Genomic DNA, 11,109 nt, shown 5'->3' on the forward strand with positions numbered 1-11,109 from the left:
GCAACATTTTTTATAGAAATTCAATTTTGACTAAATTTTCAAATAAAATTTTTGCAAAATCTGAAGTAGAAACCAACCAACCAATCAATTTTGTCAAATAAAGTTTTAACAAAATTTTCTATAGAAATAAAATTTTGACAAAAATTTTCTATAGAAATAAAATTTTGAAAAAATTTTCTATAGAAATGAAGTCTTGAAAATTTTTTCCTATAAATTCAATATCTTTAACTATTTTAACTTTTATGTTGGGTCGTACTATCAAGTCCATAGCGAATAAGTTCTCCCTTTTTCTATAAATAATAACTTTCCTTTGTTGATACAAGCTAAAATCGTTAAAACCGTTTAAACTCGACACTTGTACAATTCAAGGGATACACTGCAAAAAATATTTACCTGGCATTAAAGATTACGCAACTAAGATTGAGGATCTAGCATCTTTGGTTTAAAGTTTTTCTGGAATTAAGAAAATATTTTTTTTTCGAAGTATCCGTTATAATTTGGATTTTTAAACTGGCATTTGTTTGTACGTTAATAGCTTTATTAATATACCGGAACAATAGAATGAAAATTCGATAAATGAGATCTGTATCCTAATTTTAATTTTATAGATTCTAGATTTAAAGCCAGATGGGTCGCAAAAAACTGTCCTTATTTTAAACAACCCGCATCTTTGGCTGGGAATCAATACTAAAATCCTTAAAGGAAGGTCAAAATCTTTGGATCCAAGTAAATTTTTTTTGAGTGTATGTATGTATACTAAAAAGATGTTGCTAATTGTAGAGATCATATACACAAATAATATTGCAAATACTGAAATAAATTCTTAAAATAAAATAAGATTTTTTTTTTAAATTAGTAGATTATTTTTGGCACGAGTGGCAACCGTGACTCCTAATATCAGACATTTTTGTTCAGATTGCGACAAAGCTCCTATAAACATGTACCCCTTAGTTATTTTAAATAAGGAAATACGGTTTATTTCCCAATCCCCTTTCAACAATACCCCACAACCCAGCCAAAAAAAAATGGAAGTTCCTCTAAAGGCACGACATTAAAAGCACTTCCAAACATGTTCTCCCAAAGACGTTCTTCATTTTAATTTTTAACTTTTTTAATTCAATTTTTAATAACTCGATTCAGTCATATTTTTAAAGTGTATTCTTAACTTTTTTGTTTCAAATAGGGTAAAAGCGGAGAAAGAAATAATAAACTGAACAAATTGTTTAAATTTTGTCGAAAAAATGCTAAATCCATTTTAGAAAAATTGCGAATTTTTGAAAATATTTGAGGTCAAACGTTTCAGACAAGCATTATAATGCATTAACAATTATATAAAATTATAAAAATAATTTATTTGGCAAAATACCACAATTTCTATACCCTCCACCATAGGAAGGGGGTATATTAACTTTGTCATTCCGTTTGTAACACATCGAAATATTGCTCTAAGACCCCATAAAGTATATATATTCTGGGACGTGGTGAAATTCTGAGTCGATCTGGTCATGTCCGTCCGTCCGTCCGTCTGTTGAAATCACGCGAACTTCCTATCGACTTGAAACTTTGCACAAATAGTTGTTATTGATGTAGGTCGGATAGTATTGCAAATGGGCCATATCGGTCCACTTTTACGTATAGCCCCCATATAAACGGACCCCCAAATTTGGCTTGGGGATCCTCTAAGAGAAGCAAATTTCATCCGATCCCGCTGAAATTTGATACATGGTGTTAGTATATGGTCTCTAACAACCATGCAAAATTGGTCCACATCGGTCCATAATTATATATAGCCCCCATATAAACCGATCCCCAGATTTGGCTTGCGGAGGCTCTAAGAGAAGCAAATTTCATCCGATCCGGCTGAAATTTGGTACATGGTGTCAGCATATGATCTCTAACAACCATGCAAAAAGTGGTCCACATCGGTCCATAATTATATATAGCCCCCATATAAACCGATGTCCCGATTTGGCTTGCGGAGCTTCTAATAGAAGCAAATTTTATCCGATCGGGCTGAAATTTGGTACATGGTGTAAGTATATGGTCTCTAACAACTATGCAGAAATTGGTCCACATCGGTCCATAATTATATATAGCCCCCATATAAACCGATCCACCGATTTGCTTGCGGAGCCTCTAGGAGAAGCAAATTTCATCTGATTCTGTTGAAATTTGGTACGTGGTGTTAATATATGGCCTCAAACACCAATGCAAAAATTGGTCGAAATCGGTCCATAATTATATATAGCCCCCATATAAACCGATCACCAGATTTGACCTCCGGAGCCCCTTGGAAGAGCAAAATTCAACCGATTTGGTTGAAATTTGGTACGTGATGTTAGTATATAGTATCCAACAAACATGCAGCAATTGGTTCATATCAGTCCATAGTTATATATAGACTCCATATAAACCGATCTCCAGATTTGACCTCCGGTGCCTTTTGGAGAAGCAAAATTCATCCGATCTGGTTGAACTTGGTACGTGGTGGTAGTATATGATATTTAACAACCGTGCCAAAAGTGGTCCATATCAGGGCATAATCATGTAATGCCCCATATAAACCGATTCGAGATTTGGTTATGGAGCCACTTGGAGTATCAAATTTCATCCGAGTCAGTTGTAATTTGGTACATTGTGCTAGTATATGGCCGTTAACAACCATGCCTAACTAGGTCCATATCGGTCTATAGTTATATATAGCCCTCAGATAAATCAATCCCCAATCGCACAAAAATTGGTCTATATCAAGTTCATAATTGTATATAGCCATTATATAGCCATAGTGATGCCAATTCAATGCAATAGCTGTTGAAATGGTGGACATCCATCCCATGACAAGCCCATGTTAAATTCATCGCATCTGCGCTAATTTTGCACCACTTCCGGATCCAAAAAGAGCATTTTCATGAATTTTTTGGCGACGCTTTGTTTGCTGGTCTTGTAATTCAGCAGAGGGGGTTTAGGGTATGATGGAGTCGGCCCCCGAACTTTCTACTTTACTCACTTATAGTCCTTACGTTTGTAGCTCATCAAAATATTGGTCTCAGACCCTATAGAGTAATATACTCTATAGTAGAGGTGTGCACGTGACACGAAATTGTCGTGACTCACGAAAATTTTCGTGACTGACGCGTGAGTCATGATTCACGCTGACGGCAACGGCGTGAGTGTGCGTGAGCGTGATTAACCAATCAAATGTCGTGCGTGAGCGTGAGTCACGAAAATAATATCTTCGTGAGTGTGCGTGAGTAACGAATTTCGGAAAAACACACTCACGAAAATAATCCCGCGTACGAACATAAAATGCTTACGAGTTGAATTCATTTATAATTTTAGTGACACCCTAGGTGTAAAGAGTTTTATAACGCTCTCGATTTTAATCATACTCATGTTTTCAATCAGGTTCTATAGGTAAACTACTCATAAAATTATTCGTGAGTCACGAGGTTTTTCGTGAGTCACGACATTTTTCGAGAGTCACGATATTTTTCGTGAGTCACGACATTTAAAAGATTTTCGTGCGTGAGTGCAAATTTTCTTTTCGTGAGCGTGCGTGAGCGTGAGTCCTACCAAAAATTTTCGTGCGTGAGTGTGCGTGAATAAGATTTCTCCGTCGTGAGTGTGCGTGAGCAAAATATTACTCACGTGCCCACCTCTACTCTATAGGGTCCACCTATTCCTGGTGGAAGGTACTTAAGATTCGGGAAGTAGATACACGTCTAAGCTCTACTTTACTACACATCAAATAGATTGAGTTCCTGTACTAGACAAATATGGCTGAAAACGGGCTAGTTAGTTTTTGAACTCCAATTTTTTTCCTTCACTATTGAAGCGCCTTCAGCAACTTTAATGTCCACTAGAATTATGTTTCTTTAATTGTAAAAATACATTTTGAATTCCATTATGAATTGTTAACTGTTATACAAAATATTGTTATAAAAATACGAAATTTTCTTTTACACGTGAAAAAAAAAATAATTATGACTAATAAATTTTCTTGAATTTGTCGAATAATCTGTACTTATTTTTGTGAAATCGGTGGGAAATCGGCGGTTGTAATACAGTTTAGTTAAAACTTTCTAAAATAACCAATTACTGTTTTTTACGTGAGCCAACTGGGACTTAAATCTATATTGTTTGTTAGGCGAACAAAATTATTTTCATTTGTTTATTTCTTTGTTCCCTAAACATACATACGTTCACAGTTTGGTTTTAAATTTGAAGCCAATAAAGCCCAAAGGGCCGAAAAGGCCAAATTTTTGGTGCAAACTCTAAATTAACGCAGGAACGGGTTTTCTATTTGCTATTTAACACTGGCCTACCTTCCAATTTGAATATGTTTTAGATCTGTTATGCTACCTTGCTATTTTATGAAACAAGGCTATTACCAAATAGCACACGTGATAAAAATTCCACTTCACCAAACACGTGACAAATTGTATTGCAGTATCCTTTAACCCAAAAATATGTAAACATTTTTCCCACAAAAAAAGTCAAAACCATACCCGCCATTAGACGGACATGGAAGGTTAGTGTAAATACGACAAAAATTCACACATTAAATAAGAACATATGTAAGTAAAAGGGAAGAGGCGCTTCAAATTCATCACCATAAGATCATCACAAAGACTGGCGAAGGGTACGTGTTAAAATGCCATCCTTCATTCACATGGTGGTGGAAATTTTTGCACCAAACCCAATTTTCTACCGCCATTGCCATATGTCGACAACACTTTGTTAAATTTAGCACGTTCTTCGGTAGGGAAGTTAAAGCAAATATTTTTTTTATTTAGAGTTTTTCCATTCAACAAAAAGGCTTTGGAGGAAAACCTTCATGCTACAGCATGAGCCCTAAAATTTTCATTTCGTTTATCAAATTTTAGTTCTCTAAATTTTACCAATTTATGTAAGTTAGGTTAGGTGGCAGCCCGATGTATCAGGCTCACTTAGACTATTCAGTCCATTGTGATATCACATTGGTGAACTGAGTGCTGCCCGATTCCATGTTAAGCTCAATGACAAGGGACCTCCTTTTTATAGCCGAGTCCGAAAGGCGTTCCACATTGCAGTGAAACCACTTAGAGAAGCTTTGAACCCCTCAGAAATGTCACCAGCATTACTGAGGTGGGATAATCCACCGGTGAAAAACTTTTTGGTTTTCGGTCGAAGCAGGAATCGAACCCACGACCTTGTGTATGCAAGGCGGGCATGCTAACCATTGCACCACGGTGGCTCCGCGGTGTGTCCTCATGACGCTAATATTGTACTCCTCAAAGAGGTATCATGAGAGAGTGCTTAAAGGCATGTTTGTGAAAATCGGGCGATAAATAAAAATGTGAGCTATATTTAAACCCAGACACAGGCAAAAAAAAGTTAACTTGGATCCAAAGATTTTTACCTTTACACAGAGAAGAGTGAACCCATGGTCCCATGAGCATACTAATAGTAGTCTGAACAATTCCCTATGTCTTAGTCATTTGTTTTAGCTTCTGTCAATATATGTAAATATTCAGAAGTAAAATAATAGATTTTTTTAAAACATAAAAATACTAGCTTAACCCGGTCCGCTTCGCTGCACCTTCTGAAGCGTATTTCTCAATCACATCCTTCGAGCTGAAAACAAATCCGACAACTTTCTTTTTCGTTTATAGATAGAAATACGGCGGATATGCAGATGTAAAACGGTCCGCCTTAGCATGTGTCGGGGATAGGATGTTCCCATTCCACATTTTTTTTTTTTTTAAATTATGTTCAAGTAGATGGACAATCTTCTACATTTCCTGTGAATTTTAAGTGTAGTTTGTCAAGGAGAGGTATCCTTCTCCTCAACATACCGAAAAATTAATCACTATATTTCAACAACATACAAAGTATCACTCCCGACCAATAAATCGGAAAAAGCAAAAGTACTTAAAACATTTACCACATTGGCATTTGTTAAAATGTTGGACACGGAGGACATGCCTTTCCCGAACATATACAGAAAAATGATGCACCCTCTACGTTGTCTGCCAATTTCATGTAAATTTAAGTTTTTTACTTTAAAAAGTCTGGCAGAAACCTATGGAAAAATCATAAAATTATGTACCGAGTTCCCATTTACGAACAACCCTCTACTTTCGATTTTGAAAAAAATCGGACAAAAGGGAACCCTCTCCCCACCTTTGCTCCACTCCGACCAAATATCGGAAATTCACGCACCCTTTATTAAATTCACAAATTATCCAATGGGCCCTATAAATTCCAAGTAAATCGACAAAGTTTAATTCACTATTCCTTCCCCAACCAGATATCGAAAAATCATGCACACTGTATTAATTTAATCACTTCCTCCCACGTTCCCCGTAAATTAGTCCTAGAAAATTATAAGCCCAATTTTCAAAAATCAGGGCAAGGGCGGCCCCTCTTCCCATCCAAATATCATAAAATCCGGTATCAAATATTAATTTCATAACCTTAGGTTAGGTGGCAGCCCGATGTATCAAGCTCACTTAGACTATTCAGTCCATTGTGATACCACATTGGTGAACTTCTCTCTTATCACTGAGTGCTGCCCGATTCAATGTTAAGCTTAATGACAAGGGACCTCCTTTTTATAGCCGAGTCCGAACGGCGTTCCACATTGCAGTGAAACCACTTAGAGAAGTTTTGAAACCCTCCGAAATGTCACCAGCATTACTGTGGTGGGATAATCCACCTTATCTAATTTACTTTATGCGCTCAACACATGAGTGCATAAAGTAAATTAGATAAGGCGTTTCCGAGCTTAGCCGGCAATACAAACAAATATGTTAAACAAACATACTTTGAATTTTTGAATAGATAGATAGATTATGTTTTGGATTTCTTCGACCGCCTAATGAAGAAGAGTATGGGGACCTCGAGGATTTTGATTTGAGTTATTTAGTACTAAACCACTTACTCTTCTCTTATGCAAACTCTTTAGAAACATTTATAATATCTTATAATTTTAGCTTATATTTACTATAAGTTTAACAAATAAATAAATATAATTTTATAACATTTTTCCTTTTGCCAGGATGAAGATCGAACCAAGTACAATCATATTTTACACCGAACACACATACACTGGGTCACTTAGTTCTTATTCTCATCAATTCAGACAATTTTCTATAATTGATTCAGTTTATTATACCCTCCACCATAGGATGGGGCCAAATCGGACCACTTTTACGTATAGCCCCCACATAAATCGAAATCAGATTTGGCTTGCAGAGCCTCTTGGAGGAGCAAAATTCATCCGATCCGTTTGTAATTTGGTACATGGTGTTAGTATATAGTCTCTAACAACCATTCAAACATTGGTCCATATCCATATAATTATGTTATATATAGTCTCCATATAAACCGATCCCAGATTTGGTTTACGGAGTCTCTAAGAGAAGCAAATTTCTCTTAGAGGTTCTCTTAGAGTGTTAGTATATGGTCTCTAACAACCGTGCAAAAATTGGTCCACATCGGTCCATAATTATATATAGCCCCCATATAAACCGATCCCCAGATTTGGCTTGCGAAGCCTCAAAGAGAAGCAAATTTCATCCGATCCGGCTGAAATTTGGTACATGATGTTGGTATATGGTCTCTAACAACCATGCAAAAATTGGTCCACATCGGTCCATAATTATATATAGCCCCCATATAAACCGATCCCCAGATTTGGGTTGCGGAGCCTCAAAGAGAAACAAATTTCATCCGATCCGCCTGAAATTTGGTACATGATATTGGTATATGGTCTCTAACAACCATGCTAAAATTGGTCCATATCGGTTCATAATTATATATAGCCCCCATATAAACCGATCCCCAGATTTGGCTTGCGAAGTCTCCACACTGTTAGAAAAATATGTTTTTCATATGTTCCGATATAAACAAAATGTGTTTCGGGCACGATTTTAAACCACAATATATTTAAGTGCGAACATGTAATTTTCCTAAACTAACACTAAATGTTTGGGACATCTATGTTAATATGTTAGAATATATTATGTTTGGGGCATGAATGTTTCATAAAAATCATATGTGTGAATACAAACATATATAAATTTACAAATTTCAACTAAACATACATATGTTGTGATATTTTATTCAAAGCGACAGAGAGAGTATAGAGAGAAATAGAGATGGAAACCGGGAGAGTTGACGAAAGATATCAATATAACACAGCAAAAGAGTCAAAAGAGAACAATTTCTGTGAAACCGCTTGTATGTTGTTTCGGAAAACTGTTTTATGATAAGGCCAAAAATTTGATATGTTTAAGTCTAAATATTATTTAATTTGAATAAAGAGAATATACATTCTGAACCAAGAGAATAGACATTTGAAAAACAAACAGCTTATGTTTTCGCCTTGAGAGCAGCATTTTATGTATGTGTGGACATGTGTTTTGTTTATCATTTTGGCACTATTTTTTTCTTGGTTCGTTAAAAGAAATCAGGGGTCTTCATAAAAATAACGAAAGGGCACTATACTCTTTTTAGAGTTGGGACGGTAAAATGAAATAAGGAGGAAATAGTGAAAAATTACACAGTAAAATGTAAAAAAACAAAGTTTAGTTTCTCTTTATTAAAAAGTAGTCCACGAGGAGTTGACGGACACCATCAAATATAAAAGCGGGCATTAAGTTCGACTTTTACAGCTTAAACAATTTAAAAAGTTTATTTTCTTTAAAATTAATTATTAAAGAAAAATAAAAGGAATTTTAGAGCGATGGTGTTAAATGCTAGTAAAAAACTGTTCATTCCTAAATAAATTTATGTTTATATTATAAAATTATGTATGTATGTTTATACTCGACTCCACGTTCTTCTTTTGTTAGTTTTTGAATTCCTTCCAAATTTTAAAGTTTTGTACAAAAACAGTTTTTTATTACAAGATTGTTATTTTTGCAATAAAAAATAATATTTTATCCAAAAATCATTCAATTTCGTTTATATCAAGCACTGTTACTGACTATAAATCTTTAATAATGCACATTTCGATGTTTCATTTAAAAAAAATTAATATAGTATAAATATAAATGTGTAAATTAAAAAAAAAACAAAAAAAAATGTTCGGTCGGAGCAGGGATTGAACCCATGACCCTTTGCATGCAAGGCAGACATGCTAACCACTGCTCCACGTTGCCAACACATGTATGTTTCTGTTAAATAATGTTATGTTTGCATGGGCTCGTGGGCGCTGCAAACTATGCTATATAAATGTAACTTAAAACGATAATTATCTACTGGTGACTATAACAGCTACGTAGCCCAGTGGATAGTGTGTTGGCTTACAAACTGTATGGTCCTCGGTTCGATTCTCCGTGCAGGCGAAAGGTAAAATTTAAAAAATTTATAAAAGTGAATAATTTCTTCAACATTATTTGTATTACAGAGAAAGGTGCCAATAACTAAAAAATTTCGTGGAAGTGAAAATTACGAGTATGTTAGGGAATGAGCACGATCGTGTTTGGGAAAAATTCTTCCAAGCATATAATATTTTTGGCTCAAAATGCTTCCAAACATATAATATGTTCACATAAAACAAACATATTAATGTTTCGGCAGTATGCAATAATATATGTGCTTCCTGCAAAATATGTTTGGAACATATGTTAAAGAAGCGATTTTTTTGAGGGTGCAAGAGAAGCAAATTTCATCCAATGCGGTTGTAATTTGGAACATTGTGTTAGTATATGATCTTTAACAACCGTGGCAGAATTGGTCCATATCGGTCCAATTGGTCCATAGCCCCCATATAAAACGTTCTCCAGATTTGATCTCCGGAGCCTCTTGGAGGAGCAAAATTCATCCGATCCGGTTCAAATTAGGAACGTGGTGTTAGTATATGGTCGCTAACAACCATACCAAAATTGGTCCAATCACACAAAAATTGGTCCATATCAGTTCATAATCATGGTTGCCACTAGAGCCAAAAATAATCTACCAACATTTTATTTCTATAGAAAATTTTGTCAAAATTTTATTTCTATAGAAAATTTTGTTCAAATTTTATTCGGTTCATAATCATGGTTGCCACTCGAGCCAAAAATAATCTGCCAAGATTTTATTTCTATAGAAAATTTTGTCAAAAGTTTATTTCTATAGAAAATTTTGTTAAAATTTTATTTCTGTAGAAATTTTTGTCAAAATTTTCTTTCTATAGAAAATTTTGTCAAAATTTTTATTTCTATAGAAAATTTTGTGAAAATTTTATTTCTATAGAAAATTTTGTTAAAATTTTATTTCTGTAGAAAATTTTGTAAAAATTTGATGTCTACTTTGTCAAACTGAATTATATACGTATTGGATCGATCTTTTTTGATTTAATATATACCACGTATGGACTTACATACAATTTAGAAGATGGTGTTAGGAGGTTTTAAGATACCTTGCCATCGGCAAGCGTTACCGCAACTTAAGTAATTCGATTCTGGATGGCAGAGTTTAGAAGAAGTTTCTACACAATCCATGATGGAGGGTACATAAGATTCGGCCTGGCCGAACTTACGGCCGTATATACTTGTTTTGTTTAATATATACACCGTATGGACTAACTTACAATTGTCATCAGCAAGTGTTAACGCAACCCAATTAACTCGATTGTGGATGACAGTCTTTAGTACAAGTTTCTATGCAATCCATGGTGGAGGGTGCATAAAATTCGGCCTGGCCGAACTTACGGCCGTATATACTTGTTTTTAATTGAAATGTCATTAATCACAGAAATGATAGTACCCATCAGTAAAGTCAATTAAACAATTAATTGTTACAATTACTTTTTGTGATTGATTTATATTTCAATAAAAAATTGTTGAACCAATTAAATTTTTATTTTAACATCATTTAAAATTCAATTAAAATTTTAATTGAAAAAATGTTGGTTATATATTTGTCTCTGTACACTGAAAAAAATATTGTCGTGAGGTCAAAGATTTCATGTCTTTAAAATACGAATGCAAATTTTGCTTAGCATAGAAGACGCATTTCTCTAGTATAAAGTTTTTTTCCTTGACCAAAGGTCGATAAACTTTTCAATGAAGTCGTATTGTCCTTATAATTAAGTGATTTGATTTAAAAATGGATATCATAACATGAAAGAAAAAA

Source organism: Haematobia irritans, chromosome 2 (assembly GCF_050003625.1).
Source record: "Haematobia irritans isolate KBUSLIRL chromosome 2, ASM5000362v1, whole genome shotgun sequence".
In the NCBI taxonomy this organism is placed as follows: Eukaryota; Metazoa; Arthropoda; class Insecta; order Diptera; family Muscidae; genus Haematobia; species Haematobia irritans.